The sequence below is a fragment of the Pavona decussata genome, unplaced genomic scaffold (assembly GCF_977016875.1).
Source record: "Pavona decussata unplaced genomic scaffold, jaPavDecu1.1 SCAFFOLD_383, whole genome shotgun sequence".
Taxonomy (NCBI): Eukaryota; Metazoa; Cnidaria; class Anthozoa; order Scleractinia; family Agariciidae; genus Pavona; species Pavona decussata.
The window spans coordinates 1,141,722-1,166,703 of NW_028145756.1; the positions used below are offsets into that span (position 1 = coordinate 1,141,722).

At 38.9% G+C, this 24,982-nt stretch overlaps 1 long non-coding RNA gene across 3 annotated transcripts; it reads left to right on the top strand.

Moving 5' to 3' along the window:
- Positions 1 to 12,943: 12,943 nt before the first annotated feature.
- On the top strand, positions 12,944 to 24,298 carry LOC146451877 (uncharacterized). Of its 3 annotated transcripts, none has more exons than XR_014859918.1 (5): positions 12,944 to 13,107; positions 14,986 to 15,069; positions 15,899 to 16,689; positions 21,878 to 21,994; positions 23,548 to 24,298. It is a non-coding gene; the product is annotated as an uncharacterized LOC146451877 (long non-coding RNA). The 3 variants fall into 3 exon arrangements; XR_014859917.1 differs by lacking the exon at positions 23,548 to 24,298 and adding an exon at positions 22,422 to 22,710 and having other exon boundaries at positions 13,358 to 15,069; XR_014859916.1 differs by lacking the exon at positions 23,548 to 24,298 and adding an exon at positions 22,422 to 22,710.
- Positions 24,299 to 24,982: the final 684 nt, after the last annotated feature.

Genomic DNA, 24,982 nt, shown 5'->3' on the forward strand with positions numbered 1-24,982 from the left:
AAGATGTATTTGTTGTTTTGTCAGGGATAAGTAATATAATTCAAAGTTTTTCCAAAAAGTAATTGAGTAAGAACAATTATAAAAGAGATGCTGTATAGTTTCTGATTCCCGTTTGCAAAAAGAGCACAGATTGTCTGAAATATAGCCGATTTTATGTAATTTTGAATTAGTGTAAAGTATAGAGTTTAATACCTTAAACTGAAAGGCCTGAACGTATGGCTCAAAAGCAACTGAATGGGGAAGACAGAAAGCTTTTTTCAACGCCTCATCAGATAAATTAAATTCACACTTTAGTTTTTGCGCATGATTAGGGAAGCGTGCCTTTTTACGGACAAAAAGGGAATAGTAATCTTTAGATTTCTTTTTAGTTACATCGAAAAGACCACTGTCAGTTTTGAAGGATGGATTTAGGACTATGGGATCCGGTTTATAATTAGCATTTCTTAAATTGAGCGGTATGGAGTGGCGTAGACCAGTCCATTCCAGAAAATTCGTCTTCTCTATGTATTTTGCCTGTAATTCATAAGAGTCGATATTATTAAGATCAAAGCGTAAGTCGCCCACAGTTCGAATCCCATTATTGAAGTACCTTTTATAGAAAACTGGTTTATTGTTTATTCGTATTTCTTGATTATTCCAGATAAAGTAATGCCAGTTAGTATCATTTGCATTGTCTTTGCGAAACTCAGACCACCATTTCAATAACTCTGCATAGAATTGAGAATTAATATTTAAGTCTTTAATACTGATTATAATTGCAATTAAAAAGAACCAGACCACCTGTTTCTTTTAGAAGATATTCTAAATAGCTTTTCCATACGCCTGAATTATCACCAAAGATTCTTTTCAGCCAGGAGAGGCGGAGAGATTTGATCATGCTTTCAATATCAACCATTTTGAGGCCACCTCCCTCATAATTATTTATTGCAGATACTCTAGTTACTTTGTCTTTACCTTTCCATAGGAAATTGTATATCAAATAGTTTAATTCTTTCACTATATGTTCAGGGGTAGGTAGCAAAGAAGATATGTAAACAACTTTCGGCAAGAGCAGAGTTTTGATAATAGTAACCTTCCCGTAAAGGGATAACCCCCTGGAGGACCAGATATTAATTAATTTTTTTATCTTGTCAAGCCTTTCTGAGAAGTTTTTTTGAAAGAGAAGTTTTTTATCATATGAAAAGAAGACTCCAAGGGCTTTTATTGGATCGCTCGGCCATTTGATTCCGAGCGGCTTCATTTCATTTCCTTTCAGCGATCCCAGCCACATTCCCTCTGTCTTTGAGCTATTGACCTTTAAACCTGATATATTTTTAAAATTCTCTAGCAACTGAAAGAGTATGTGGGCCGACTCTATGTCAGCGAGAACCGCAGTTGTATCATCAGCATATTGTAATAATTTGGTCTCTTGTTGTTCAATTACAATTCCCTTTATTTCAACATTTTCTCTGACGGAAATTGCCAAAGTCTCAACAGCTAAAAGAAAAAGATAAGGAGACAAAGGGTCACCCTGCCTGACTCCTCTTGAAAGGTTAAAGTATTCTGATGACAAGCCATTATTTATCACACAGCTTTGAATATTCTTATAAAAAGTTTTTATCCAACGCTTAAATTCAGGGCCAAAATTGAAGGCATCCAGACAGTTAAACAGAAAGTTCCACTCTAAAGTATCAAAAGCTTTTCGAAAATCAATAAATATCATCAGACCAGGTATATTTTCTTTTTCTGTAAAATCCATAATATCAAGAATTGACCTTACCGTTTCACCGATATAGCGATCTTTAACGTAACCGGATTGATTACAGTGTATAACATTAGGCAGGACATTTTTAAGTCTAGAAGCAATTACCTTCGAGATTATTTTGGCATCAACATTGACTAGAGAAATAGGTCTCCAATTTTCTATTAACGTGCGATCTTTTCCTTGTTTTTCTATTAAAGTGATGACAGCTTGCTTTTGGGAATTGGACAATTCTTCCTTTACAAAAGACTCATTTATGCAATTAATGAACGGCTCACCAATAAAATTCCAACATTTTTTGTAAAATTCAATTGGGATTCCGTCATTTCCGGGAGACTTATTGTTTTGAAAAGTTTCTAAAATGCTTTTACATTCGTCGATGGTAATTTGGCCTTCACACGATTGTTTCTGTTCTTCAGATAGTTGCGGAACATTTAAATTGTTCAAAAAAGACGTGATGGAATCCGTATCTGTCGCTTTTGATTTGTACAAGTTGTAATAAAAATCCTTTTGTTCGGAGAGTATCCGGTAAGGATCAGTTGTTATAGCGCCACTTATTAACAGCTTTCTGATATGTTTCTTCACATGATTTCTCTTTTCCAAATTCAAAAAGTACTTAGTGCTTCTTTCTCCATGCTCATGCCAGCGAGCCCTTGCACGTACAATAATTCCATTCGTTTTCTCTTCATAAAATAATTCCAGCTTCTCTTTGACTTCATTTAAACGAGATTTGTTTAAATCATTTGGGTCATTTTCAAACCGTCTGGTTGCTTCTTTGTATTCCTCTTGAATTATCTTTTCTACATCATTTCTCTGTTTAGTTTTTTCTTTAGAGTACTTAATAGCATGCTTTCTGATATTGTATTTAATCCAATCCCAAAGTGCGCGTTTGTCCGATAACTCTTTTTCCCCCCTCCAATTTCCATTTAGAAATATTAACACTCAGATAATTTAAATATTCCTCATCATCCAAGAGAGAAACGTTCATTTTCCACATGCCAGGTCCTTTTGCCTCTCCAATTTCACCGAGGATTAAACTAATTGCCGCATGGTCCGTTCTTATCGCAGGGATAATGTCCGTAGAATTGACGAAATCACACAGATTATTAGAAATAAGCCAAAAATCCAGACGACATAATATAGTAGGTGATTTTTGACTCCAAGTATAGCTTCTTGTTTCAGGATTTTTTACTCTCCAGATATCAAACAAATCCAATTCATTTTGCACACATTCTATGCTATTCACAACCGATTTCCCTGGTATCATTATTCCACCTCGTTTATCTAGATTTGGGTTTAAAGGGCAGTTAAAATCTCCACCTAAAATTATATTTTCCTCAGAATCTAAGTTTTCAATTTGAAGCAAAGTATGCAACTTCCTGAAGAATTGGACAGATTCTTTGTCTTTGTTTGGTGCATAAATATTGACGAGTACATACACTTTGTCGTCAACTCTAATTTTAGAAATAATAAAACGCCCGAGGGGATCGGGAATTGTGTGAAGCACTGAACAATTTGCCTTGTTGTTGATCAGTATTGCAGTTCCACATGAATTTGGGCTACCGTGTGAAAAAAGCATTTTTCCGCCCCATTCATTTTTCCATTGTATTTCTGTTGTTTTGTTTGAGTGCGTTTCTTGTAAAAAAATCACATCTGCGCTCTTTCTGCGACACCAGGTGAAAATTGTACGTCTTTTTTTGAAGTTGCTAATTCCCCTTACATTCAGGGACATTATTTTTAAAGTAGCTGACATGTTCTACCTGCGTAAACAATGAATTCCATATATAAGAACTGAAATTCCGAATAAACAGCTGAGGGTTGAAGGACTTACGAACTTCCGTAAAAAATATATTCCTGATTGTTTTGAAGTAAATACAAAAGAAATCATTCTTCGCTTAATACTCAACAGTGTGAACTTTGCAAACAAACATCCCACTAAACTAAGACTGACTAAAACACAACCGCAAATGACGTATAAAGGAACACACACATTACTCCTCTCTAAGAATGCAAGATGGAATAATATAAACTCCATCCAACATTCAGAACTCCGTCGAACTTGTTAGCCCCTTATTCCAATTGAAACACTTTAGGCCCGCCAAATCAGAATTCTCTTAACATCATTTTATGTAAACATTAGAAATCGCAACCGACAGAGCGCAATCAAAAGCGCATTCTCTAGCCAAACGGAAATTTACATTGGGACAAATTTACCATTTATATAGAGCTTGTCCGGTTCTGCTTTGCTAAAAGATGCCTTCATACCGTTCTTTTTGGCCTCCTTTAACTTCTTGATTTGTTTACGTCGGCGCTCAATAATCTCCTGAGGATAATCTTCCAGAACTTTAATCTCGGAATCTTGCAGGTGAAAAGAAGCTCTCAATACCATCTCGCGATCCTGGTAGCGGAGAAATCTTGCTATAATCGGTCTTGCCTTTCCATGTACTCTCTGCAATTCTATCTTCTTTTCTGGGTTTTCAAGTCCAAGGCCATTCTCCAGAAATTCAAATAAAATGTTACGTGTGTTAATCGCTTCGCTGCCTTCTTGATTACTCTTTGTTTCCCTTTCAGCCAGACCAAAGAATTTCAAATTTTCTCTACGACTGTAGGCTTCTGCATAGAGTTGCTGCGTATGCAGGTCTTCTTTAGCTGTTTCGAGAAACTTTATTTGCAATTTTAAGCCTTCCAATTCTGTATTCATCCATTGTAAACCGTCATCCATCTCCTTCAGATTCTTCTCAGTAACACGTGCGCCATCTTTCAGCTTCGATACGTCGCTTTCCACTATAGTCATCTTTGCACAAAGATTGTTTAAGGTGGTTTCAATGCTGTCTAGCTTATTCAGCTTAACTAGTATTTCGTCGAGCTTCTCTGTCCACTTCTCCGACATATCTACGGCAAGCGGTGATTCGGGCGCCCCTTCCAAAACTTCTTGGACTTCGCCTTCGTGTTCAGCGTGCGTCGAGTTCTTGAGTCGCTTATCTAACGGAGAGCTTGATTCCGACCCGCTAGAATCACTTCGTTAGGTTAATGCACGTTTTTGAGTAACAGATTTCGTTGGTAGCTTTAGAGTGACTGGATAACCATTTGGCTTGTTGTTGTTGTTTGTTCTTTTTAGTCATTTCTTTTGTTTATGTATACAAATGCTACCAATTCTTATTTCCATGCACTTCCTGCTAATATGTTATCATCCTAACTAGCAACCCGCCCCGCCAGCCTAAGGTACCTGCGTGTAACAATATGTTTAGTTCAGTAAATGCAGTACTGGGGAAATTGCGATTAGCACGAATGCATAAACAAGTTATGTATGCATGTATGAATTAATGAATCAATAAGGTAATGTAATTTATTATATCTCTCAGTTAGTACGAGCGGTGTGATTGGTCGATTTTGCCAGCCGTATTCACTGTACGGCCTGCTTCCCGCGCGCTCGATTAAACTAGGATAAAAGACATATACACCCTAACTTTGAATGTGCTGAACCTAATGTATTTTAGCAAACCCAATAGCTTTTCCTCGTTTACATTAGGTTTGGTGCAGGAAAAGTTCGACGTTTAAACTGGGCCTTACAACGCGGCGGCGGGGGTTCATCAGATTTGTAGCGCACAGTTAAGTGTTCGTCTATTCATCATTAATCTGCGCATTTCTGTCTCAATTTCGCTTCAAATTACTGCTTTTCTATACAGCTTCAGTATTTTCATTCTTTGTTATTGCGTGAGATATTAAAAGAAGATATACGGGATGAAAAGATTAAAAGTGACATGAGCTTAGCATCCATGATTACCCTCTTATCAGTGTCATAGATTAAAACAAAAGCATTTTCGTCATAATTAAATAACATCCTCTGCATGTCACAATATATTTTTAATCACATGCAACTAAACTTTCACACGCTTTCCCATATATAACTACCCGCATAATCGGACTAAAACAACTTTGAAAAATGATGACATTGAGTCCGGCATCGAAACTTCAGTCAACATTGCTATCGCCTGCTTTTATTTTAAATTGTTTATCGAAAACCTCCGTTATAAGATATTTTTTTTTAATCAGTCAATAAATAATAAAAAAAAACGACGTTACAACCGACTACGACATCGTATCTATTTTCGAAACCTAGAAATAATATAATATAATGATCTAACTGACGAACACCTTCCATAATAATATCGTAGAATAGAACAGCATTACAAATTAGAGAAAAAAACACGGCAAACTTACGAGATAGGAAAAATAGTCGATAGTCCAGTACAGGACATAAATCAGATCTATGATCGCCGATTACACATTTCTCGATCTCTAAGTATGTTCTTGTTTTCTTACCTAACGGTAAATTCTCAGACTTATTTTCTTAGGGTAAGTGACACGAGCCATGTTCAGTTAGGTTTGTAAAACTGCTCTAGCAAGCTTCAAATAAAAGAAATATCAAAAACAAAACTAAAAGTGACAAACACAGGACACAAAGTCTTCACCTAACTCAGTGCATTCATTTCAATGCGCATTTGATCATATTTACATGTTAATTTGCGCAGCCAGTAGAAATATTAAATATTAATATTATTATTACCAATGTTTACACTAAGGCCGGTGCGATCCGTAGACTCAAAAAAATGAACAACCTTCCATAGCAAACAAATGGCGAGATTACAAGAAGTATTGTTTGTACTGCTCAATAGATGTTAATTTTTAGCGCTTTGTATAGCCTGAAAATAGTGTCACAGCAACGAAGTTGTCCAACGTCATGCGATGATGATTGTACAGTTTGCAGTAAATTCCTCCGCCGGTATCGCAGTAAATCCCTGCCTTCATTTTAACGGGCACCCCACAGATTCAAAGGTCATTTAAATAATCCCTTTCAGGGCGTTGTCGCTAAAGCTTAGGACACGAACGGTAACTGTCCGCGGTGTTGTTCTAACTATGTTGAAACATCCGATAGATTTCACTGCAACCTGGAAACGTGCGTCATCATGAAAAAAATCGTTTCTATCGTGCCAATCAACAATAGTTTATCATCAAGAGCTAAATAACATGCAAAGCTTCGAGGGACAAAAGGAATCCACGCTGCATCAAAAGCATTTATTCACAAGTGTCATGCGTTTCTTAATGATACTATTCCTGTTTTGAGTAAAATATGAACGCAAACTCAAGCTTCTACTGTAATGCAATAGGATTCTCCAAATATTCGTACGGGCCAAAATTGTTATTAAGGTCAGATATAATTTGAGCTTGATATGAGAAATGAGTTGTGATTTTTTTGTGTGCTTTAAAATCTTATTTGTTTTTGTTTGTTCCGAGTCTTCCTTACATTAAAGGAACGACGGGATCGCCAACGCCGCAAAACAATAGGTTAAATGAGGAAAAACAATCGCTCTGCGCGTGCGTTTTAAATTTTGGTACACTTCTTTACCGTCCTCTCAAAACAGCAACATGAAATAACCAAATTTAAGGCTTTGTGGAGAACGTGAGCACACGACGGCGAATTTTTCATTCTCTTTATTAACTTGAACGCCACTCCTACCAATTTGGTCTCTGCTGAATTCGCAGTTTTTTCACAAGTTGAGTGATTTGAAATAATCGCTAGTAGCGCAAATAAAACGAAGTTATATTTTCAAGTGACGTTTTCATTGCGGTCGCCGTTGTCGTTGCGTTTAAGTTCCCTAAAGGCCCGTTTAAATGGTTTCAACATTTGTTTCAACATGCGTTCAACACTTTGTTGAACCAAATGTCGGGGGCGTTTGAACAGGTCGTTCATCATCGGTTCAAGTGCAAAACAATGTCGAAGGCTCGTTGAAAGCGTGTTGAATCAAATTTAAATTGGTTTAAACTTTCATTCAACATCGCTTCAACATTAAGTTCATCCAACATCAAGTTCATCCAACATTTGCCCAACATCCGTTCAACTCTTGTTGAAGCATGTTGGTCAAATGTTGAAACCTTTTAAACGGGCCTTAACGTCGAAAGGTCGAGAACGGCCATTGTGTGTAAAACAAATTATAAGTTAAAGTTCCTGCCTTTAACGTACATTCAAGTGTTATTATAATGCAAATATTTTGTCAAATAATTATTTTGTTTCACGAAAGATGATTAAGGGATTTTTAAGTCTTCCGGTTTACAGCCTGTACAACAACAACAACAAGAGTACCCGTCCGTGAAATCAGATATTGCGCCTTTATTTGGTAAGTTAGTTCGCATGAACTGATAAACTCGATCTAGAACGACTTAATCTTCTGGATTTTTCCCTTCTGTTTGCCAACGAGCACCAGCCGTAGGTGTTAGTTCTGCAGACGTTTGCGAGCCACGGGCGGCAACCGGAAGTCCAATTTTTCCTTTTCTGATGCGTTTTTGCTCCTCGTAACGGACGGGAAAAGCTCTGGATGGACGTCTGTGGTTTGACGTTACAAACGTGATGGCGTCCAAATGCTCCAAAATGGAAAAAATTCAACTTCCGGTTGCCGTCCGTGGCTCACGAACGCCTTTCAACCGTACCTCCTGACCCAGAGCGGGGAAAAAAATCGGAAAAAACGGATATGACGTCACAATTAAGCCTCGTTTCCAGAGTCCTCTCTCAAGGAAGAGAGGATGAGAGAGGATTCTGGGAATGAGGTTGTTAGAGAGGAGCCTGGGAACTGAAGCCTAGGTGACAGCCTGGTTCCTAAGCTTTGTATCAAAGATGGCGGACGGACTGTACCGATGTTTATTTTAACATTCTCCTTTGAATTTATTGAATGTTTCTGCACGGTGTTATGTTCACAACGAACGCGAAGAATTCACACGGCTTGGAGGAATAATGTTACTGTAGCATCGACTTTGAAAGCCAAAATGTTAAGAGCCGTCCTCTGTAAATATCGACTATCGTCGTTTGGACGAGAAAAAATGAAATCCCTCAAACTTTCTCAGAAGAATGGTCTATATAAGTGATTTACATAAATATAACTTTCAGCTCAGTTCGATTCGTATTTTAGCTGTACTGCGACCATCTTGGTTTTACCGCTCTGAGAGGGCTTTCAGCGGCCATTTTAGGCTACACTTTTAAGAATTTGCCTTACAAAGAAAGCGTTACAAATCCGAACAAAATCTCATTATTCGAAACAAGCAAATGTTTGTGGTTGTGTTGAGAAGCTTTTTTGGGAATTTGATCGAAATCTGATTTTTTTACAAAATTTTTAATTTCTTCCCTATTGAACTACTCTTCAAGTGCCAAAAAAATGGCCGAGTTTAAAGGAAAATATCGCTAAAGATACATTAGTTGGCACCCTAAAACAGCATCCCCGTTAAAGAGCAATGTCTCGTCTGTAAGAATATGCAATAAAATTTTTGGGCAGTTAAAAAGAAAAAATTATAGAAGAAGAAGTTTTAACTGTACTTTTGTCAACAAACACCGCCTTCCTAATTAGCATAACAACATGAAAATAACGATTTACTAAGAAAATAATGATAAATTCCACTTACCTCGTGAAATATCGAGAACTGGATATTTCAAAATATATCAATTTATAGTTTCAGTTGGATACAGCCGCATTTTCGATGATTTGTTGTGCGAAATCACTGTAATACACCGCAGCCGTTAAACTGAGTTGAATTCTTCAAAGTCCGTCAGGACAACCATCGGCCGCAAAAATTGCCTTCCGCCCCATAAGCTGCCGTGTGCAAGGTGTCAAATACTTCTTTGTTATCTTTAATGACCAAAACTTCTTTCAGCAACCATTTAAATCCTGCTTTGAACTGGAGATTCTCGTCAAGAAATCGTTCATGTTCAGTTGACATCCGCCGTGATTACACAATGAGATTGCGTTACAGAAACGCTCGCACATCCAGACGGGTTGGGGTGGGGGTGGGGAGGAAACAAAAATGGAAATGCTCCCAAATTAAAAAAAGGGGCCATTCAAGATTACTGTCAAAGCTATTTTATGCATTTCGGGTACTAAATAGGAAACTGCTGTCCTAGAATAATGTGGAATATAATAAGCCCTTGTGCTCTATTTCTTTCGTTGGGGCGTGGGAGGGGGGGGGGGGGGTTGGCAAGTAAAACACTAATTTACAGCATCAGTTGATTGTTGCTCTTCTGTTTAGGGTTCATACATGTTCACAACTGTCCCAAGCTCACTGACAGCTATATATTTGTAATATTAGGTAACAGTGAAAAAGTTATAATCACCGGCCCGTAAAATTAATATGAGGGTTTGTATGGGAATACATGCAAATTAACAGCTTACATAGAATTCCAATAAAAAGCGACTTGGTTACTTATTTTTTTTTTATTTTTTTTATTTTTTTTTTTTTGTGTGTGTGTGTATTACACTTGCCTGTTTGTGTTTTGGAACGTTGTCATAGCGTTTACCATTACGAGGACTTGGAGCCAGAAAAACTACCAAATCTGAACATCGTTGGAAATGCTATCAAATGTTACGAAGGGCACCCGACTGACAAATAGGGCACAACAGCTAATAGTAAGTGGCATTTATTGAGAGTGGCAAAGGTTTTTTTTTGCGACGCGTGATGGCCCATAAAAAAAGCAGCGTGACGGGTGATGGAACTAGTCTGAAATGTCAGCCGTCTCAGGGTTAGGGGGAGGAGACGGCTGACATTTCAGACTAGCGATGGAACCCGTGCGTGAATACATTAGTACAAATTTTTTATATACACTGTATGGGCGTCAATGAAATTCGCACTTTCCCACGGTCTCCTAGCACGTGATTAATATATGCCGCAGACCAAATTTTATAAGGAAGAAAATTTGAAAAGGAAGAATTTATGAGATTCAAATACGTGTTTTTCAAAAGCATTAGTTTAGAGAGTACGATCTAAAGGGAGAGTTTGCTTCTTACCAAGTTACACGCTTTTCACTCTGCAAATGCTTCCATTTTTAGCGTCTTCGTGTGAAAAAGGTGTATTGAAGTGTAATTGCAGGTGATAACTTGTGATTCGAAATGGCATGGAAACGAGGTTGTGAATTTCGTGGGGGAGTTCAGAATAAATGTATTTGTTTCAAGGAATGAATACTTATGATTTGTACTTTGGTGTTCCTTTAGAGAAAACTGCTAAAATAAAATTATATCAAAATACTCATACTATACCTGCCCAGACGTGCAGTGCTTCTAAATGGACACTCACGTCCCCTCGGCAGTCACTCAGTAGGACACACTGCACATTTTTAACGTTTTGGGTACTGGATTCGCAGGTACCTCCAACATGCGACGCGGAATACCCACAGGTGGCCATGACCAGGGATTTTCCATGGACCAATTAAAAGTGCGGCTACTAAGCCATTCGCTTTACGCGTGTCACGAAAAGAATATATTTATTAAAACTGGAAACAATACGTTTTGATTGCCACATTATATTTCTATGGTTCTCTTTTGCGACCCGAACAACTTAAAATATTAAACAACGCAGACGTCTTTAGGGGTTCGTCACGCATTTCCTCCCCCACGAAATAAAATGAAAAGTAGCCACACCTATGAAATTTAATTTGATGTAGTCATTATCGGCTTCGCGTTTCCGCAGGGCAATTTGATCTCAGTGAGAGAGGGAAAGAAAACATGAAACGAATTAAGGACTAAAGTTCCAGAAGTCCATTTTTGCCTCTAGATAAACCCCAAAATATTTGAACTCGCTGGAAAAGGTGCCCATCTAAATAAGAGAGCGTGATTTTACAGAGGGTACTTCCTACTACGACAGAAACCAGAAAAAAATTATCACCTGCACAAATTTCTCAACGTTCCCCAAAGTCACTAGGTGTTTAATTTATAGCCCCGAATAGGCGAAGAATGGCTAACACTTTCGCAGCATCTTACAAGCTTAAGTCCGTGACATTTTTATTTCCTCCCCACCTCCACCCCACCCGGATGTGCGAGCGTTTCTTTAACGTAATCTCATTGTTTAATCATGGCGAAAGGCCAACAGAACATAAAAAAATTCTTGACGAGAATCATTGACCAACATCATGTATGAAAACTAAACAGAAGAGCAACAATCAACTGATGCTGTAAATTAGTGTTTTACTTGCCAACCCCCCCCCCCTCCCACGCCCCAACGAAAGAAATAGAGCACAAGGGCTTATTATATTCCACATTATTCTAGGACAGCAGTTTCCTATTTAGTACCCGAAATGCATAAAATAGCTTTGACAGTAATCTTGAATGGCCCCTTTTTTTAATTTGGGAGCATTTCCATTTTTGTTTCCTCCCCACCCCCACCCCAACCCGTCTGGATGTGCGAGCGTTTCTGTAACGCAATCTCATTGTTTAATCACGGCGGAAGGTCAACGGAACATAAACGTGTTTTGACGAGAATCTCCAGTTCAAAGCAGGATTTAAATGGTTGCTGAAAGAAGTTTTGGTCATTAAGGATAACAAAGAAGTATTTGACACCTTGCACACGGCAGCTTATGGGGCGGAAGGCAATTTTTGCGGCCGATGGTTGTCCTGACGGACTTTGAAGAATTCAACTCAGTTTAACGGCTGCGGTGTATTACAGTGATTTCGCACAACAAATCATCGAAAATGCGGCTGTATCCAACTGAAACTATAAATTGATATATTTTGAAATATCCAGTTCTCGATATTTCACGAGGTAAGTGGAATTTATCATTATTTTCTTAGTAAATCGTTATTTTCATGTTGTTATGCTAATTAGGAAGGCGGTGTTTGTTGACAAAAGTACAGTTAAAACTTCTTCTTCTATAATTTTTTCTTTTTAACTGCCCAAAAATTTTATTGCATATTCTTACAGACGAGACATTGCTCTTTAACCGGGATGCTGATTTAGGATGCCAACTAATGTATCTTTAGCGATATTTTCCTTTAAACTCGGCCATTTTTTTGGCACTTGAAGAGTAGTTCAATAGGGAAGAAATTAAAAATTTTGTAAAAAAATCAGATTTCGATCAAATTCCCAAAAAAGCTTCTCAACACAACCACAAACATTTGCTTGTTTCGAATAATGAGATTTTGTTCGGATTTGTAACGCTTTCTTTGTAAGGCAAATTCTTAAAAGTGTAGCCTAAAATGGCCGCTGAAAGCCCTCTCAGAGCGGTAAAACCAAGATGGTCGCAGTACAGCTAAAATACGAATCGAACTGAGCTGAAAGTTATATTTATGTAAATCACTTATATAGACCATTCTTCTGAGAAAGTTTTGAGGGATTTCATTTTTTCTCGTCCAAACGACGATAGTCGATATTTACCGAGGACGGCTCTTAAACATGTCTGATTAATGCAAGTGAAGGCGAGTGTTAGCAGCTAAAATATAAAATTACCCTGAGGAAATTTCGACAGAGGTAAACCAGGTCTGTAGCCAGTAAATGGATTGTGGAAGAGTTCAATGTGAAGCACACTGCTGGAATACATGCAGCTAACTGTTTTATAGGTAGGCTACTCGCTAGAAAGTGAATTGCATTTGTCATTTTCCATTGCTGTACTGTTTAAAGCTTATCATTATAATTCCATTCCTTATTTATGTTAAATAATAGTTTATTTTCTGTGGGGCATTCCAAGTAACCCATACCGCAGATCTGTGCTATTCCTTTCGAAATACACATCGCAATGCTGAGGCAGTGAAATTAATAGAAAAAGAGGTCAATAAATGTTTGGCTAGAGTCAACATTTAAATTGTGCAGAATTTTGGCAACCTGCACTATGTAAGGATATATCAAAGATAAGTTGGAATATGTTCTCAAGGCAAAGAAATTATAATACAGGCAACATTTTCTTGCAACTTGTCATGCAACAAATATTGCATTGCAAGTTGCAAATGCAACTGTGGGGAGCAGGGATGGTGTAGTGGTGAGAACACTCGCCTCCCACCAATTTGGCCCAGGTTTGTTTCCTGGACTCGGCATCATGTGGGTTGAGTTTGTTGTTGGTTCTCGTCTTTGCTTTAAGAGGTTTTTCTTCGGGTACTGCGGTTTTGCCCTCTCCTAAAAAAACCAACACTTCTAAATTCCAATTCGGTTTGGAAAGTGTCCCCAATTAGTGCCCTGCACTAAAGACATTGACACTTAAATAAAGTGATTTATTTATTTTTATTTATTTATCACCCATATCACTATGTCTGAGTGCAACAGATGTCATGTTGCAAAAAGTAGAAGGGGTGTTTACTTTCTGCAACATGAGATTTGTTACACAACACTTGAGTTGCAAGAAAATGAATCCCATGACTGGCTACATAAGTGGACAAGATGGGGCTATCCATTGTCTGTTCACTCAGCTAAAACTTTAGTCCATGAACAATGCTTACTTTTCTTGTTACTTACGCTTTCCTGCTTTGCACAGACTGTTTTCAAACCTAGCATTAGCAAACCTAGCATTGTGTGTGCAGTTCAGAAAAAAGTGTTTCTCAAGGTCACAGAAGGAGCTGACATTTTCAATAGGCCATCTTACAGTTGTGTGCTTAGTGACCTGGTCTTGGATTGGAAGCGAGGCTGGGGGTAACTTTGTTTTGTTACAAACCTCACTGCTTTTCATATGTCTGCAAACTAGATAGCATAAGAACAGCATGATCTACATTATGAAAAGCAGTGACGTTTGTATCAAAACACATTCACCCCCCAGCCTTGCTTACAAAATTATCCAAGGCCAGGTCACTTACCACACAACTGTAAAATGGGCTATTTGCCACCCTGTTTGTTGTAAACAAGGAAATTTTTATTCAATTTTGGGCTTGTGTTTGCATGTATTTTCAAAATATATCGTTTAATTCAAGAATTATTGATTGGAGGCTGACATCCAAGCTTACTGCTAGTACAAAACATAGCAGGCACACATATTGATAGATGTATTTTTCGGTCAGTGACACAGGCATACTCGGAAAAGCAAATCTGAGTTTTCTCAACAGGAGTGGAACCTATGAGCTTCCGATTACTAGACAGTTTGGATGCTCTACTATTGACCTACAGGAGACTCATAGGAGCTGAGCCATGTACATGTAAACTAGGTTCATGTCATAAACATCCTGCATACTGCAAGGATGTGAATGTCGATGAGTGGTGCATGTGAAATAAATGTGAAGTTACGTTTTAAGCCTGGTGAATAAAATATGTAATGACATGTTTTTTTCAGTCGGTGACACTCATAGTTAAGAAAAGGAAAATCTGAGTTCTCTGCTAACAGGAGTCACCCCAAGACTTCTGATAACTATTTCAGATGCTCTACCACTACGCTGAGCTAAAGGAGACTCATGGGAGCTAGGCCATTAAACTAGACCAGAGCTCTATCTATTTCCAGCGAGAGTGTTTTTATTTTTTAGGGAACAGCTTCGAATTCCTAGGATTACAGAAGAATCAAGGAGAGAACTACAACTGATGCAGAAAGTCCATTTAACCCGGCAAATGTATGTTACAATAAAAGGGAAGTATCATGGGGTTTTTCATATCTTTGACTTTTGTCAAAAATGATGAAATAAGACCTTCAATCAGCTGCCAAATAATTCTAGAATGACGAGAGGAAATAAATCAACTCAATTCTTGAAAGGAATAATTCGTAATCTTTTCTAGCGCATTTTGGAAACAAAAATGGGAGAACTTGAAAAACATTAGCCTAACATTTTTCAAGTTTCAATCCATACCAGCCTACTTTGTCTCTGGCCAGAGGCACTAATCGACAGTTTTATTGCACTGGGGTGATAATTTATAACAAACTTGACAATTACTTCTTTGTTTCTGCTGACAGACTAACATTTTTGGGTTTTGAAATGACAGCAAATTTGCGTGATACTTCCCCTTTAAATATTTTATGTGGACAATATGTGCTGTTTGTCATGACTCAGATTTTTTTTTTCTTGTTATTTGCTTTACAACAAATTTGCTCTGTTTGTGACAAGTCACTGGGTAGTGTTTAATGCAATTGTATGCATTGGAAGTCAATCAGCTTTGGCCTTATTCCTGGGCCTCAGCTAATAACTCTGGTTACGGCCATTACTGCATCTGAAACTAAAATAAAACGAAGTCACTCTGCCACTTGTGGCACTAAGGCGCAGCAGTTCCTTCTTGGTCTTTAGCTCACTGGCAATTTAAACAGCAATTTTTTTGGCTAAACATGGAGTTGTGTAGTGTCAGCCAAATAAAAAAGTAGTGAATTTAATACCCAGCCAGTATTAATAAGGAAGTCAATAACCAGAGGTATGCCTTGAAATATGGTTTAAATGACTGTATACTTTTCAGGACTGAGTGAGAAAAGTACTTCAAGCATGGCCTCAAGGCAAAGCAAATCCCACCAAGTATCTGTCCATCATGATCAATGGTATGGATCAAGAGAAACACAACCTTCCTCATTCCAACCTGCACACTAAGGATAAAGATACAGGTACAGCTCCTAATCCAAAACAATATTCCCAATATTCACTTCAGTCATGAGTTGCTGTTATCATACCACAAACGATCTGCTTGCTGTTTTAAATTGTTATTTTTATACTTTCGTTTCAACCAAATAATGATGTTCGAACATGCCCATTTGGGTTATGAATTGCTCCCTGGAAGATGCTTATTATGAAAGAAGTTACAAATGGGGGAATGAGAATCTGTTTTCACCTGACATACTGATGTGTTATTGCAAATCCTACATGTCAATAAGTTACCAATTTAGTCTCTGAGATGATTGTAAGGCCTCTGTTGTCAGTAAACTAAAAATACCAAAAGACTTAAATCACGAATGGTAACAGATAAACACTTAAACAATGCTCAAAATTTTAGCACTTAAAAAGAGTTTCTGCAAATTCTCACTTCTTAATGGCTTTACACTAAAATTTGAAATGGAGGTGTAGAGGATTGACGTTATATTATCTCTTTTTTATCTCTCTGGATTAGATTGACGAAAATGCGTGGTGCTTGAAAACTCATGTAATAGGTGTACTTGCCAATCACTACACCTCTGCGTTGACCTGCAAGTGGCCTCATGATTCCATTTTAACCATAAATGTGTTGTTGGAAATGTTAGTGGAAATAAAAAAAAATTGGTAAGTGAATAAATTATCCTAATGTAACTGGTCTATGTACTTTCATTTTGTGTGAAATCTCTTCTTACAATTCTCAGGATGCTGCTACACCGATTTTTTCCCATTCCCTCAATTGTGTAATATAAAATGTGAAACAGCCATCTTGACTAAACATGTAATGAAATCTGATTGCTTTTTATGCTATGAAAGTGATTGCAGCTATGCTGTGTAATTTATAATTAAAAGTGAATGATTTCTACCCACCTAAACACAATTAATTGGAAGCGAAGGGGCCTCTGTTGTTTTTGAGCATAGGAGTGCACGATACATTACATGAGGATATTGTGGTGTATGCCAGGATACTCACAAGATTATTATAGGATAGGAGCCTGAGAGAATCTGTAATGTCGGTTCATGTTGAGTTTGATCTCGTGGATTAAATCCGGTTCAATCACACTGATTTGCTTGAATGCGTGTTTACAAAGTCTACAATGGCGACGAGGATAAACTAGGAAGTTAACTTATCGAAGGATGGCCGTCAATACCGAGTTTGGAAACATAAACGCCTTCGATTGCACGGGCAACCGGACGAGTGCGGGCCCGCGTTGGAAACGATGGAAACGATTGTTTGAGTTCTTCCTGGAGGCTAAGGGCATCACAAAGGACTCTCAGCAAAAGGCTTTGCTGTTACATTGTGCTGGCCAAGATGTACAAGATATCTTCGATACCCTAACCGATCCCGGACCAGTTCCTGCGGAAGGTGATACGTTGTATGCGAAAGCCATGAGGTCGCTCGATGCACATTTCTTACCACAAGTTAATGTCCCATTTGAAAGGCACCAGTTCCGACAAGCAAAACAGGAGGAATCAGAAACTGCCGACCAATTTGTGACCAGATTATTCCAGCTTGCCGAGAATTGCAACTTTGGGACAGCCAAGGAGGAAAACATCCGCGATCAGCTAATCAATAAGTGTCGGTCGCATGATCTTCGCAAGAAACTTCTGGCAGTGAGTGGCAAACTTACTCTTCAAAAGGCCCGAGATGTTGCTAGATCCATGGAGGCCGCTGAACCCCAGGCACGATCGATTGAAGGTGATTCAAAAGGTGAAAATGTGAATACGTTGGACGGAGCACGTGGGAATTCGTGGAAAGGAAACAAAGGAAATTGTTATCGATTTTGCTAAAGTTTGCAGGACAAAATCTGATGACAAAACAAGGAAAGGAGACATTCGTCAGGTTAGCGAAGACGACGGTTTCGCGTTTACTATTCAAACAAGGGGAAAGGAAATACCAACCATAGACATCGAGCTTGGAGGAGTACAACTGAAAGGAGTTCTTGTTGATTCTGGGTCCACCAGCAATGTCATTGACAGAGGTACATGGGAGATGCTGAAGAGAAACAACATCAAATGTGACTCAAGGAAATCAAACCGGAAACTGTACTCCTATGGCAGTGACGAGCCACTTACCACGGCTGGTGAGTTTGAAACTGAACTGTGTTATAAAGATAAAGTTTACCCTGCATGTTTTGTTGTTGTGGAGGAGAAAGCTAGGGCGATACTTAGCTGCCAAACCTCAGAGGAGTTAGGGATATTAAAGATTGAAATCAACACTGTCAGCCATGACGCATTGCTGGAAGAATATCCCGAGTGTTTTCAGGGGGTGGGGAAACTAAAGGGTTTCTAAGCAAAGCTCCACATTGACGAATTAGTCAAGCCCATTGCGCAGAAGTTGAGACCCCCACCTTTTGGGCTAAGAGACAAAATCAAACAGAAGCTAGAAGAGCTGGTCAAGTCCGACATAATTGAACCTGTCGAAGGCCCGACACCATGGGTGAGCCCAGTTGTAGTAGTCCTCAAGCCCTCAGGGGATGTCAGGCTCTGCATAGATATGAGAAAGGCTAATGAGGCTGTAGTACGGGAGCGTCACCCCATACCCACTGTGGACGACATCTTGTACCAACTGAATGGGAGTACGGTGTTTAGTAAGCTGGATCTTAAATGGGGGTTCCACCAGATTGAGTTGGAACAACAGTCTAGAACTATCACCACATTTATCACTCACAAAGGGCTGTATAGATATAAACGCCTTATGTTTGGCATCAGCTCCGCCCCTGAATTGTATCAGTATACTATTCAGCAAGCGCTGGCCAGTTGCGAGGGTGCCTACAACATCCATGACGATATTATCATTCATGGTCGCACAGTTGAAGAACATGACAGTAGGTTGCGAAAGACCCTGGAATGTATCTGTGAGAAGGGACTAACTCTGAACAGGGAGAAGTGTGTATTCGGGATGTCACAGCTTACTTTTAAGGGATACTTGCTGTCAAGCAAAGGAATTGGCCCTACAGAGTCACGTGTTGAAGCGGTGGGGCGAGCTAAAGAGCCTGGAAATGCTGAGGAGGTGCGCAGTTTCCTAGGATTAGTGAACTTTAGTGCCAGGTTCATCCCTAATCTAGCAAGTATCACAGAGCCCCTCCAAGCGTTAACAAGGAAGAATGTAACCTTTGTTTGGGGTTCAGAACAACAAACCGCTTTCGACACCTTGAAGAGTAGCCTAGGAAATGCAGAAACCTTGGCTTACTTTGACAGAAATGCAGAAGAAACAAAGCTTGTCACAGATGCGAGCCCTGTAGGACTTGGAGCGGTGCTAACCCAGGTCCAGCAAGGACAGGAGCGTGCGGTCGCATACGCAAGCCGAAGTTTGACGGATGTCGAGCGTAGATACTCGCAGACAGAGAAAGAGAGGCGCTGGGTCTTGTATGGGGGTGTGAGAGATTTCACGTCTATCTATGTGGGGTGGACTTTACGTTGCTAACAGACCACAAGCCGTTAGAGGTTATCTACTCAACCAGTTCTCACAACTCGGCAAGAATAGAGCGGTGGGTCCTTCGACTTCAACTGTACAGGCTCCGGGTACAGTATGTGCCAGGCAAACAGAACATTGCTGACTCACTTTCACGGCTTACTGGAAAGGACGAATTGAGAATTAGTTCTGATTATGCAGAAGAGTTTATTAGGTTTGTAGCAGAAGCCTCAGCACCAGTAGCAATACCCATAAGAGAGATTGAAGAAGAGTCAGCTGTTGATCCAGAAATGTCACGTCTAAGGGAATGCATCTCAACGAGGGACTGGGACAAAGCCCCGCCACGGTACAAAGCCGTAAGAAATGAACTTTGCACCTTAGGCAAGTTAGTGCTAAGGGGAACAAGACTGCTTATCCCAACAAGCCTACCTCGGAGGGTTTTAGATTTGGCGCAAGAGGGCCGCCAGGGTGTGGTGAAGACAAAGCAGAGGCTACGAACGAAAGTTTGGTGGGCTGGAATTGACAAACAAGTAGAAGATCGGTGCAAGACATGTCATAGCTGTCAACTAGTTGGACTGCCCACTCCACCAGGGCCCTTGAAACATACAGAATTCCCTAGCCAACCTTGGATTGACCTAGCAGCGGATTTGATGGGGCCCTTACCTTCGGGAGAGTATGTATTTGTTGTTGTTGACTATTATAGTCGGTACTTTGAAGTTGACATCCTGACGTCGGTAACATCCACCAAAGTCATTGAAAGTTTGGAGAAGATATTTTGCACTCATGGATTACCACAGTCTCTGAAAACGGACAATGGTCCACAGTTTGTTTCCAAAGAATTTGAGAGGTTCCTAAAGGAGAATGACATAAAGCACAGGACCTCTACTCCATTAGGGCCCCAGGCTAATGGGGAGGTTGAACGACAAAATAGAAGCCTGCTTAAAACCCTGAAGATTGGCAAAACAGAAAGGAAGAACCTCTGGACAGAGCTGCGAAAGTTCCTGACAGCCTACAGGACGACACCACATAGTACCACAGGTGTTACGCCAGCCAAACTGTTGTTTAACAGAGAAGTCAGGTCAAAGGTTCCTGAGCTTAGAAAGTCTGGTTGTACCGACAGCGAGGCAAGGGACAAAGATGCGGAGATGAAACAGTCTACAACTGACTATGCGGACAAGAAGAGGAGAGCCCAAGTGAGTGATCTAGAACTCGTGGATCAAGTCCTATTGAAGCAGAAGAAAGAAAACAAGTTGTCAACCACGTTTGAAGGCGTCCCTTACAATGTTAGTGGGAGGTATGGGAGCGAAGTTCTTGTAACGTCACCTGAAGGCATCAACTACAGGAGAAATGTAACTGATGTGAAGAAGTACCTGAGAGAGGCTGAGACCACAGAGAAACAAGCCACTGGACATGATGCCATCAAAGAAAGTGTCACAAAACGGATAGCAGAGCCACCAGGGAGACCAACCAGGGAAAGGAAGCCACCAGAGTACTTAAATGACTACGAGGTGTACAGACTAGGCTGAACTTTTGAACACTTTGAAGTGTTACCAAATTGAACTTATTGATGCGTTGTGTTGAACTACGAGATGTACGGACTATGCTTAACTTTTGAACACTTTGAAGTGTTACCAAGTTGAACTTATTGATGTGTTGTGTTGAACTACAAGATGTACGGACTATACTTAACTTTTGAACACTTTGGAACATTATCAAGTTGAACCTATTGAGATGTGCTGAACATTTTGAACAATCTGCTTTGAACAGATACATTGAATGATTCATCTGAACTCATTGGACAGTTTATATTGATTTGACGTTGTTGTACTATTGAAGTTCTATTTCTTAGGGGAAGAGGGGTTGTAGTGTATGCCGGGATACTCACAAGATTATTATAGGATAGGAGCCTGAGAGAATCTGTAATGTCGGTTCATGTTGAGTTTGATCTCGTGGATTAAATCCGGTTCAATCACACTGATTTGCTTGAATGCGTGTTTACAAAGTCTACAGATATTGCACGGCAGTGCAAAAATACAAAGTTTATTTTCCAGTGGTAAAAACAATAAAATATTGTTTTTAACACGAGAAAATATAATTAATATCTTCAAGCCACTGTGTAATTTTCTTTTTATTATGAAGACAAATCTATATTTTGCCATTTTTCACTGACTGTTTGCACAAACAACTGTGAAAAAGCGGGAAATGATGTTATCAATATCCTCAATGGTGAGGATATGGAAATACACCACTCAAGTCCCAGATGTACACGTACAGTAGTTTCATATAAATCTTATAAGTGGTGTATTTTCCAGTAAAACACTCCTGTTTAATATATAGTAAAACAAGGTCTCTGATTGTTGAAGTTAAGTATTTATTTATTTCTGTTCTTTTTTGATTTAGGGTATCTGCCATCCACATTGTACAGATCTACAAATGGACAACTGCTTTTGCGAAAACAAAAACAAGTTCTTGAGAAGTTTTTTGTGTATCTCAGTGGAGATGTGCATCTTTCACAAAGTAAGAAATAAATGCTCATTTATATTGGCCCGAACTCTACCTATGTGGGAAATGATATAATTTACCATTGCATTGACTCTCTCTTTTACTACTTCCTCCTCTCTAAATGTACTGTAAGGGGCTTAATGGTGCTTAAACAAGAACACTCAGAATGAAAAGGAACATATTAGAAATTGTAGAGGCTAGTATATCCCTTAGATGACATGTCTGAGGCCACAAAGAGAGCCTTCTAAAGTCTTCTTTTCCTTGAAGTGCAGAAGTTATCACTCTGGGAAAAAATATTGCTAAATGGAAAATGAACACCTGAAAGTCTTGCTCAATAATATTGTCATTTAAAATGTTCACTTGTCAAAAAATACTTTTCTGTATTCAAAATTTGAATGTTAAACAAAAGGCTGATTGATTGATTTTGTTTGCATGTTTTTAGTGTCAAACGCTTTTGTTCCTGGGCTGTAGAGAATGAAACTACAGACAGTCAGATGATATCTTCTAGGAAACTCTCTGCTCTACCAAATGCGAACTGACACTTTGGGATGTTGTGAAACAAAGACATCACTATGACTTTGCAGAGATTCTCACCGATTGGTCATAATTTAGTTTGCAGCTTTCTCAGTGGTGTTTCAGTCTAAGTCTCATGCTACGGAGGATAAATTTGTGCTACCCTGTAATACATCAGTGTAAACAGTGATAGTGAATTCTCAGACCAATTTTTTTAAATTTTAAAAGTTGACAACAATAGGGACTATTTTCCCACCACCTTCCCTTTCCCGCTCCCCTCAGTAGTTAAGACACTCTTAAGACACTCTCCCCAGGTTACGCCTGCTGTCATAAACCAAGATGGCAGGGGTTTGATTGATGCATACGAGTCTCGAAAATCCCACAGAAAAAAAAGAAGAAGACTGTGAACAGACTTCATCTCTCTCTGTCAGGTGTTTTTCTTCAATGTACTTTCACTGCCATAGATAAGCAATGGGGCTTGTATAGGTCTTTCTGCAGTCATATTATTCCTTTCACTGACGTTTTGTTAGTCTGAAATCTTTCCGCATAATTAGGGCTTATACAGACATCAGACTTCCAAATATAATGTTCACTGAATTGCTTGGGATCAACCAAAGTCAACTTAATATATCCCAAGTAATTCAGTTACAGCTTAAGTGTTCAAATTTACAAACCATGTATGAGAAATTGGCATGTAAACATGTGATAGTTTCATATCTATTTGTAACATCTAGGCTACCAGTAATTAGACTCACACAAAATGAGTGAGAGTTGGTGAAAATTATATTTTGAATTGTGTATGTTGACCCAATGTTGAATAATTTGGCTTTGATCAAACTTGATGCAATTCATTTAATTGTGAGTGAAATCAAACTACATGCATTAATTAAGCAATAAACAATCTCAAGCCACAGGAGGCTTTTCTCCTGGTGCTCTAGTTTTCTCCACTCTACAAACACTAACAATTCCAAATTCCAATTTCATCTGCAATTTGGGGGTCACAGCAAAATTCATTTTAATATTATTTTCTTTTATCTTGTTTATTGATTTTCCAGGCCACTACTGAAACCAGTAGCTAGCCTCTGTTGACTGATTGCACTTTCCTGTGTATGAATTAGGTGCCTGTCTGTGTTTTTTTTTCTTTGTTCTGTTTATGTACATGGATTGTAGTGTACTATGTTAGGATAGTATGATGGAAAATATTTCCAGATTTATATTACATTGCGCTCTCACCCATTTTATCTCTGTCAGCTAGTGATACTCGCTTTTTAGAGTGTGTGAACAGGCTCTCAAGTGAGTGCAGGGTAAAGAGAAAAAAACAGCAAGTTGAGCAAGATGAGCATGGTTTGGGTGTGAGAGAGAATAGAAAGGGAGCCTCCAGGCTCCCTTTCTCTTTTGCCCTCAGACCAAATCTCGTACCCAGAGTCCTCAGCTGGCTCTTTGGCCAGCGGTTTGTCACCAGGTGAGACTCTGGGGTACTGGAATTTATTAGCACAGGATTTCTGCAGTAATACAATGGAAGCCATTACAGAGCTAAAACAGAGCAGCCAATGAAAAAATTTAAATTTTTTCGAATTCTTCACAGTCTCTCCTGGCACCCACCCGCTGACCAAAAAGCCTGAGGGTATCTGGGTATGAGATTGCCCCAAACTATACTGGGCTCCCTCTGCTCACCAAATTATTTTTCTCTTCACCCTGTATTCACTTGGGATCCTGTTAAGGAATTGTTCACATGCTAAGGTTGTATTTTAGGTAACACTATGAATAGATTCTGTGTAAAATTTATGTGTAAATAATAAACAAACAGTAATAATAATTAATAATTACCCAGTAATAATAGTAATAAAGAATTTGAATTTTCAGAAACCATGTTTATTAAGATGTGTCCATATGGTACTTTAAGTATCACTTGACCTAAATCACAGAGGATTTCTAATAACTTGCAATATCGTTTATTAACTAGAAGGTAAAAGTTAAGTGACTTTTGTTTGTGGACACCATAAATCATCCAATCATATCTTTTTAAAACTTTGGCCAAACTGTTGATCAGAACTCCTGTAAAGGTAATAGTGTAATTAGTTATTTAATAGTCTTAAGAACTGATGAGAAATAAAATGTCTTTTTTGTTATGTTATTAATTTTATCGTCATTGTCTGTTCATTAATAGTCCTTTCTAAACATGCTGGGTTTGTTGAAAAACTGCTGAGTAAAGTTTATTTCTTTGGAAATTTAGGGAACTCATACCTATTAAAATCACTCTGACCAGCTCTGTATTAATTTGTTTGATGATGCTGGTCAATATGCACAACATCAAGATGCAAATTTTCCTCACTGGTCCCCATATAGCTTTAGATATATTGCGTAGTTCCAGAAGGTGGGGCTGATGATCTACAACATGTCTGTTTGTACACTGCTGAAGACCGTGGAGGGAAGAGAATTTATTAAAAGAGGTTCCAAATTCAGGTTTTTGGTTTCTTGGGTCAACTCCAC